The sequence below is a fragment of the Bactrocera tryoni genome, unplaced genomic scaffold (assembly GCF_016617805.1).
Source record: "Bactrocera tryoni isolate S06 unplaced genomic scaffold, CSIRO_BtryS06_freeze2 scaffold_25, whole genome shotgun sequence".
NCBI lineage: Eukaryota > Metazoa > Arthropoda > Insecta > Diptera > Tephritidae > Bactrocera > Bactrocera tryoni.
In genome coordinates, this window is record NW_024395977.1 from 30,540,509 (window position 1) to 30,550,299 (window position 9,791).

Here is a 9,791-nt window from a genome sequence, read left to right on the forward strand (position 1 = left end):
ATGCTCAATTCTGCTATTTTCGACGCTCCTGCTAAATATTGGTGAAATCCGCTTATAGAAAAGAGTACCCCTGATTTTGTGGTGAAATCCACTAATAGAAAAGAGTACCCCTCCAAAAAATGAAATATCGTAAATTAATAATTTAATTCTTTTTCCAAAATGGAGGTAGCGTTTAAAAAAAAAATGCTGTAATTATAGGAAATACGTTATTTTGTTAGAGCTGACATTTATTCAATTATTGCTCTAATCTCCCGCGAGTACAGGTAAATTTTTTTTTGATGTGTTGCAAATTCAAACCAAATGCAATTGCGTCTTTTGTCTAGGTAATTAAATTATAAAATATATTCGCAAACTTAATAAAATTAAAAGCACGAGGAGAATTTAACAAGCAAGCATTGAAAGCGTTAGCATTATTTTTTCTAAAGCTTATAAAAAATTTTGAAAAATTAATAATTTTGTGAAAATTTAATTGAAAATCTATAATTTTGTGAAGAAATTGTTTTTTCCAAACGTCGACTTTACAAGTTTTTTATAGTGAACTCTCGCTCGCAGTTAGTACAGAAGGCCCGCCTCCTGGAGGAGGCTATTATGGGATTCTGGATATGAATCCCCCAGCCAAAAAAAAAGAAAAACTCAATAAAAAAAGATTTAAACTTTCACAACCCTACTATACTTTCCTACTCTAACCTCAATTACGGAAAATCTCTATAAAAATAAAAATATTGACTCCCAAAAAACCATCAAAAGTGCAAATAATGAAAAGCCGCTTAACATATACAATATTTTTCTCTTAACAAAAGGCGTAAACGGTATAGTTAGTGAGAATAATAGAAAACTAACAAAATTTTCATGTGATGGCAATTCACTCTTTCTCGTTAACAACAACAAAAACCGCAGACATTTTAATAAAAACAAAAAATCTTTCTAATATATGCGAAATTACTTGTGAATATCATACAAAACTTAATACACTGAAAGGTGGGATATTTTCTCCAGCATTAACAAACTTTTCTGAAAAAGAAAGGGAAGGATCAAAATGTAATCGAAGTTAATAAAATAAGAAAAATAAGAAATTTATATGTAAACATTCCTTTGCGTATTCTATCAGTTGACTTATACCAGCTCCCCAAGGACTTAAAAATTGGTTTCAAAACTATTCAAATCAAACCTTATATTCCTAAGCCTATGCAACGCAGAGCTCTTAGAGATAATAAAGTGCACTCAAAGAACTACTTTCTGCACTGGCGGCCTTCGGCCGTGCTTCAAAAACAAAAAAAAAAAAAATAACCCCGGTCGGTCCAACACCTATATTAAACAAAAGGAGAGAAATACTGAAAAACTTTGCATTCTATAATAACTTTTTTCTATATTGTCAATGCTAAATAAAATTTAAGTTAACGAAAATCGTTAAAATGTTGAATAAATTTTTGATTATATTTTTCAGGACACAAAGTATGGCAACATACAAATCTCTTCAAAGTTTGAATGTGCAAAATATTTTTAAAGTATATTTATTTTCTTAAAAATACACAATTAGTGTAAATTTTGTATATATTTGAATATGTGCAGTGTAATTAAATATATATCAATTGAAAAATGTATGAAAAGTGGGTTCAACATAGTGAAATACTTTTACAAATTTTTGAACTTTAAATAGAAATATCTCGAAAACTATGAGTCTGAGGAGGGTATAAGTATACACATTTTTTAATCCTGAGGACCTCCTCCATCCATACGTACCAGCAAATCGCGGCGCCAAAAGAATCGTAATATTGCCCTGCTATTGGCTCCACAAGCATACCCACATCATCAATTTTCAGGAAGAAACCGAATCAACTATAATGCAGATAAAAAAATTTAAATATAATTTCATCGCAAACACCAGCAACTTTGCCGAAAATAATTATGATTCACAGAATAATATGGATACAGACTCCAATGAGATTCCTTTTCAACTTCACTACAGTAACCAGAAAAATATAATAACAGATTCTAATTCTGAATAACTATATTCATATCTCCGTGCTTATTTTGTAATGAAAGTTCTTCAGTGGAATATCAAAGCTATTGGAACAATTACAATAATTTGGAGATATTAATAGCGGAATTCCAATCTCATATCAGTATTACAACGCATATCAATGCGGCATTGACAACAATCAAATGCACAATATATCCTCTTGTTACAAGATGTTTTCCAAAGTAAACAGGACTTTTAAAAAAACAACAGAAAAAATGGATTTTTCGGCAAAACCAATTTATTTTATTCAAAATAGTCTCCTTCTGCTGCAATACAGCTTTTTGCACGGTCCAAAAGCATGTCGAACGAGTATTTTACCTCGTTGGCCGGTATGGCCGCCAGTAATCCGGTGCAAGCCTTTTGAATGGCTTATATGTTTGCATAACGCTTTCTTTTCATGAGGTAATGAATTTTTCCGAAAAGGAAAAAGTCGCACGGTGCCATATCAGGTTAATACGGGGAGTGGTTAATGGTTAAAATGTGATTTTTGGTTAAATAATCGGTCACAAGCGTCGATCGATGAAAGCAATTTTTGGTCATCAGTCAATTTGTGCGGAACAAACGGTACACACACCTTTGGTAAGCCCAAATGTTCGGTCAAAATGCGAAAAAATCGATGCTTTGGAGATGTTCAATTCCATTTCCATGAATTTCAATGATCATCGTCATTTATGTCCTCACGACCACTTTGAAAACGTTAAAACCACTCGTGCATTCTGCTGCGGGATAGGCAATCATCGCCATAAACTTATTTAATCAATTGAAACGTTTCGGTTTTATTAATTTTAAAACAAGATTTAATGGTGGATTTTTGTTCGAAGTTCATTTTCGTACCGATAACACAAACATACTAACACTTAAAATGCAATAACATCATTTCCAATCAATGAAATGTTATGAAATTCTCACTGGACATTCGATAAAAACAGCAGATTCTAACGCACCAATCGACATATAGATGGCGCCACCATGGGGCTATAAATGGGTGGCATCTTCTATGGGGCTCTTACAAAACCAATACTAGGGGTATAATGTTTGAAAGTTTTATACTACAAAATAATCTGTGTATTCTTAACAACGGAAAATGTACTCACTATTCCACTCATCATACTTTAACTGCTATTGACATCTCAGCATGTAGTCCCAATTTATCGAAAGAGATGAATTGGGACACGGTGGACGATATGTCCGGTAGTGATCATAGTCCAATAATACTCAATTATAGGGAAAATTATGCTAGTACTCGCAACCCAAGATACAAAACGGCAAACGCCAACTGGCATCTCTTTTCTAAGAGATTACAAATAGAAGTAGACAGAATATTGATGACATTAATAAAGAGAAGGCCAAGATAACGAAAGCAGCCAATGTAAGTATTCCGCAATCTAAACCATACAAGAAGAGACATAATACTTGTTGGTGGACAAAAGAGCTTCAAGAACTTAGAAATGAGAAAATAAATTACTGGCATGCTCTAAAAACAACTTAACCTTACAAAACCTTCAATGTAATGCTCTTTTTCACAAGAAAATAAAAGAGACAAAGACTAACTACTTTGAACAATTTACGGCTCATATCACACAAAATACTCCAACACAAAAAGTCGGGCGAACAAACGGACCTCTTGTTACATTCACTCATTTACGTCTTCTACTGGAATTACAACAGATGTGATCCATATTGCAGAAATATTTGCCCTTTATTTTGCATCGGCTTCTGCAGATGAACAATTTTCAAGTGAATACATTTCTGCAAAAAATAGCATCCTCAAATCAAATTTCAAAGTCTGCTAGTAGTCTTGAAGAAGAAATTACACTGCTTGAGCTTTAAAATAACCTTCAAAATACTAAAGAGAATTGTCCTGGCCCGGACAGAATCACAAATGCACCTCTCGTACTAAAAAGTCATTTAATTAATTAATATAATTTAATAGTCAAAACTAATAAATAAAACTAAAAATCAAACATCATTTGTATTCAAAAAAATATGAATAAGAAAGATGACTACAAAAATTACCGTCCCATCACTCTTTTATCATCTTTAAACAAACTGTAGGAAAAAAATAATATCAAAACGAATACAATATTTTATATTTCAAAACAAAGTAATAAGTAGAAAACAAATTGCTTTTAAACCTAGGTACGGTAGAAGCAACAATTTACCTAGACCACTTTCTAGCTATAGTCCAGTCATGTAAGCTTAAATTAGGTAAGAATCTCGGAATTCGATATACCCATTTATATTTCTGTAAGTACTTGTATATTGACACCCTAATAAGGTAGGGTATACGTACCATATGTAGGTTTTGAGACAACTTTAGGGTGTCAATATACAAGTATTTGCAGACATTTAAATGGGTATATCGAATTCCGAGGTGAACTTACTATAATGACAGGACTATTAGTAATTTATCAACTCGTAATCACTGCTCTGTTATAAGTGTTGATTTTACAAAAGCCTTCGATCGTATTGGTCACTGTATATGCCACTCTATACTCAATCAACTTGATCAGTGGAAAGTTGTTCCGAAAATTTTCCACTATTCCAAAAGAATTTTTATCAAATAGAACGTTTGCGGTAAACGTAAACGGATATATACCACAGGGCAGACCTTATCGGTGATGTTATTTCAAATCGAACTTGAAAAAATAAATGCTTTGATGGAAAAAGTTAACAACATATCCCACTATTTTTATGCAGATGACCTCTATTTTATTTCGATGATTAACGATGTAAGCACTTACAATAATGATTTGAAAAACTTGTCTACTTTACTTACAAATTGTTCAATAACATCGGGTTAATTATTAATTTTGAAAAGTGTAAGCACCTACATATACGCAAGAAGCGGAACTGCAATCTTCCAGACCCAGTGTTTACCAATCATATTATAGAATATGTGACTAATTTTAAAATCCTAGGAATTACCTTCGATCAAAAACTCACTTGGAAATACCAAATCGAAGACCCATGTGAAGACCTTTCAAAACACATAATTAGTCTCGCGTTTTGAACAACTCCTGTTTGAGTAGGTGCCCACTTCACTCTTATCCTTGTGACAGTTACCACTTTCACTTCTTTAAGCAAAACTCCCGGTTAAGTTATAAGAGTAATTCCAAGTTAATTTTAATTCGATTTTTAATGTCGGGATTCAATTTGAGCGAACTAACTGAACTATACGTCGATCGAAAAAGCGAGGATCACAACAGCGACGTGCTTCGAGGGCTGACCAAAACGAAACTGAAAACTGTGACGATGACCCTTTTTGTTGAGTACCCAGTGTGGATGTGAAGTGCTCTCGCGTGTGGCTGGTGTTGATATGTGGGTCCTGTTGGTATGTGGGTTCTGTGTATGTGTGGTGTATAGGTTTTTTTTTTTTTTTTGTTTTTTTTTTTATTGTAGGGGAAAGCATCGAAAGCCGGACTGCGGGACTTTAATCCCAACTCAAGACTCTCCCACGGAAGACAAGACATTTTACGTCTCCTCTATTGCACTGACGGACTGATGCCTATTGTCATGATGGAGGTAGCTACTTCGCGAACAGCTTTCCATTTCTCCGAGGACTGACCCATAAGTGCGCTACCACCGAGTGCTGTTTACAACTTTTCCCTTATTTTGAGAAACCGAGAACAAGGGAAAACTCGTGTTCAGAGTCTTTTATTGACTCCGTACACATCGAACAATACGGACTGTTGTCAATTTGAAATTTGTATAGATAGCCTCTGAAGCACCCATGCCCAAATATTAAGCGGGTCAGGTGGAAATCCACGTCCCCATGTTGTCTACTTATCCACGGATGGATGTCAGGTATAACTTTGTGGGTCCACCGTCCTTTAGTTAAGGTTTGCCAGCGTTGCTGCCATATCGTTATGCTCTTCTTTCTCTCTTCTCTCTTTTGGATTTCTGAAATTGGAGTAGGTAGTTCATATAATCCCGTGAACTCCTCTCCCTGGATGTCTATGGGCGGCATACTAGCTAGTACTTTAGCTGCTTCGCTGGAAATAGTTCGGAAAGCACTTGTTACTGTTATTGCTGTGAGTCTATGCATCGCATGTATTGGTCTGACATATGCTTTTATCTTTAGTGTCTGTATCCGTACTGAATCTGCATATAATAACTGAGCTCATCGCTTTTGCGATTAAAAGTCGGCGGCAAATAAATCTCATTTGCTATGTTTGCCAAGTGCTGCTTGAATTTCAGTTTGGTGTCCAATATTACCCCAATTTTCCCAATACCAATTTTCCTGGTTCTTATGAGCAATACCTCTGTTTTGTGCACAGCCAGTTCCAAACTCATGGAAGAAATTGGCGTAGACCATTTATACATTCATTACACTTATTTTTGAGGTCATCAAGTTGTTTAGCAACTGCTACCACTATAAGGTCGTCCGCGTATGCGATTAGCTTAACGATTTTGGTTGTGGGATTCATAGGGGGCCTAATACGGAACCTTGTGGTACTCCACTAGAAATAGGGTAGCTCTTGATGCCTTCGGTAGTGTCGTAGACCAGCATTATATTTTCAAAATAACTCATAACGATATTTATGTGGTATTGGGGGGCGCGTATTTCATATAAGGCTTCGAAAATATTTGTTCATTTAGCAGAGTTGAATGCATTCTTCACATCCAGGATGATCAGCGCACAATATTTTTTTGTACCACCTTTCCATCTTTTGCCACTTACCACACATTTCGCAGTGTCGACAACTTCTTGCAGTGCGTCGATAGTAGACCTCTGTTTTTTGAAGCCGTATTGTCTTTCTGATAGTCCGCCGGCTTCCTGGATTGCAATCTCCAAGCGGTTTGTTATTATGCTTTCGTGCTTTTGGGATTAAAACCAGACCTTGGACTTTCCAGGGAACGTGGAACATCCCTTCTTTTATACATGCTTTGAACATTTTTGCGAAAAGAGTGGGCTTTGAAATTATGGCTACCTTTAGAGCTCTGTTTGGTATACCATCGATACCAGGCGCTGTATTGTTTTTGATTTTTAGCTATGGCCAATAGTTCTTCTTCTGTAACCAGTGGGGGTGATTCAGCAGCTTCGTTTCGTCGCACAGCGCTAGTAATCGGGGCGTGCGTCGGAAATAATGCCTACCCGACTTTCTTCATGAACGGAGCGCATTTGGGTGCCTGCCGCTTATTTTGAAATTTGGATATACATATTTTATAAGCAGTTCCCCAGGGGTCTATATTCGCTTTTTCGCAGATCTTTTCAAAGCAGTTTCTTTTGTTACGGGTTATAGTTGACTTTAAAAGCTTCTTGTGGCTTTGAAAAGCTTCTTTGAAACGGTTTTCGTTTTCGCCACTTTGATTGCGTTTTAAGCGACGTCGGACTGAGTGACAAAGCCTTCTCAGCGTGGCAATATCTTCATTCCACCAGTATACAGGTCATCGCTTATTGTGACACTTCGTCCTTCGCATTGTACCGTCGCATGCTGCTACCAGTTCTTTTCGCAATGCGTTTACTAAGTGGACGCCGCCTTCACCTGATGCTATTGCTGCACCCCAGACTGTCTCAAAAGCGTCAGTACTAAAATCTGTTTGCTTCCAGCTTCGTTTTTGTACTATAGTGTACTGCGTGGGGGTTCCTGGTCTCGAGAGAATAAAACTTCAGCAATGATTGCCATGTGGTCACTATTTGTGAACATGTCTGACACCTCCTACTTAATTTGTCTGCTTAGTGCGTCATTTGCAAACATTAGGTCTATTATAGAGCCTTTATTTCCTTTTTGGTAAGAATTTTTCGTGCCGCTATTCGTTATTGTGAGGTTGGTTTGGCTCAGGAGTTTTAGAACTAGACGCCCCCGATGATTTGAACTTCTGCTACGGTAGGCAGTAGGCCATAAGTTAAAATCGCCTACCATTATTATAGGCGATTTGCCTCTGCTTTCTAAGGATAGTTCCAGGAGGAAGTCTTCAAATTCTCTAACGGACGCGCTGGGACGAGCATAGCAGCTTACGTAATAAATTCCTCCTATTTGCGCCCATGTAATGCTATTTTTTGCTTCTCTGCAGCTAGACATGAATGTTTGTCCATTGCAGGATCATATTGTTGCTTTGTCGCTTCTATCTCTAATCCAAGTACTTTATAAACGTTGGGAACATTGCTCACTTAGTAAGGCGACATCAATGTTGCTTTATATTACGGCTTGTTGCAGCAGGGCTTGTGCTGCAGCGCAGTGGTTTAGATTCAGCTGCAATATATCCACACATTTAGGGCAAGTCGTACTTAGAACTGAATGGTGTATTGGAGTGTTGCCCTTGATGTGCTGTGTTGAGGTAGTGGCTTTAGGGGGAGGCTTATCTCATTTAGCCATTCCGGCCTTCTGGCGAATATTCAGCCTAGCAGTCGCTGGAGTTGTTCAAGTGGTGTGGCGATGTCGTGTCCTTTTCGAATGGTGCCGATTCGCTGCAATGCGTTGCGGACGCCATGAACGGGACTCAGGATGCGCAGCAGTGCTACGTTGTCGTACCGACCGGTTTGTCTGCATTGCTCTGCTCGTGGCAACTGGCCGACCTGCATCGCGTCGTGGGGTACGGTGAAGCACCGTGTGATGTGGTCTGCCACACGTGTGGCACAAATCAGCGGAAGCACACTCCTGCGTCACATGTGTGTGCGATAGACAGTTGAGGCAGTGCTCATGTGCCTGAGCAACCCGCTTGCGTTGTGTCGGTGACAATCCTTTAAAGAGTCCACATTGCTATAGGCGGTGTTTCTGGCGACATAGAGGCCTCTGATGCGACGCGGTTCAGCTAGTGCGGACGGCGTTGATGGGGCTGCTCGTTAGCCACTACCAGAAGCGGTGGTGGATGAAGTAGCTTTCTTGGCCGGTCGTAGGAATAGGCCCAGTACGTGACACGTTGATTGCTGACCGAACAGTTGGAGTTGGTATGATAGGCATGTCTACGTCCATCTTGATCTCTGTAAAAAATGGTATTTGAATATACATGGTAGTATATAAATAGAATGGGCGATTGTGCCAAGTTATGTGGCATGACTGAGTCGTCGTATTGGCCGACCATTTCTGTAATTTTTATATTTATGTGCGGGTTGCGGTTTTATCGATTTATTTGAATTGATTTTCATATGTGTTTCGGTATTATGTTCGGATTGTTTAGTAACGGATTTTCGCTATTATCCGGGGTTGGTAGAAAGCATAATTTAACCAACGATCTGGTTAGTATTCCGCTTTGAGTACGGAGATCAACTACCCGGATGTGACGGTCTGAGCCATAATGAAGCTTTTCTATGCGGCCAACTCGCCACTCGGCAGGTGGGAGACAATTCGTTAATAAGTACACAATCTCTAAGCTTTGGCTCATTTTCTGATGTTTTCCATTGATACCTCTTGTGGAGGTTTTTTAAATAGTCTTCTTTCCATCTGCAACTTAATAAGGATAGCGACTCCACGCCTGGTTCAGGTGTGGCCAGAATGGGTGCTACTTTGAGAAAGTGCCTTGGGGTTACGGCTGTGAGATCTGAGGTATCTTGCGAGAGTATTGTTAGTGGCCGTGAATTGAGAACGGCTTCAATGCGAATTAATAGTGTCGTAAATTCTTCATAATTAAATTTGTAGATTCCAGCTACCTTTTTAAGTGAGATTTGAGGCTTTTTACAGCTGATTCCCATAAACCACCCATATGAGGAGCTCTTGGAGGGATGAATTGCCAATTAATGCCTTGGGGAGCGTACTTTTGTACAATCTCAGGGGAGACTTGTCTAATAAAGTCCACAAACTGTTTTTCTTTGAGCCCCGATAAAGGTTTT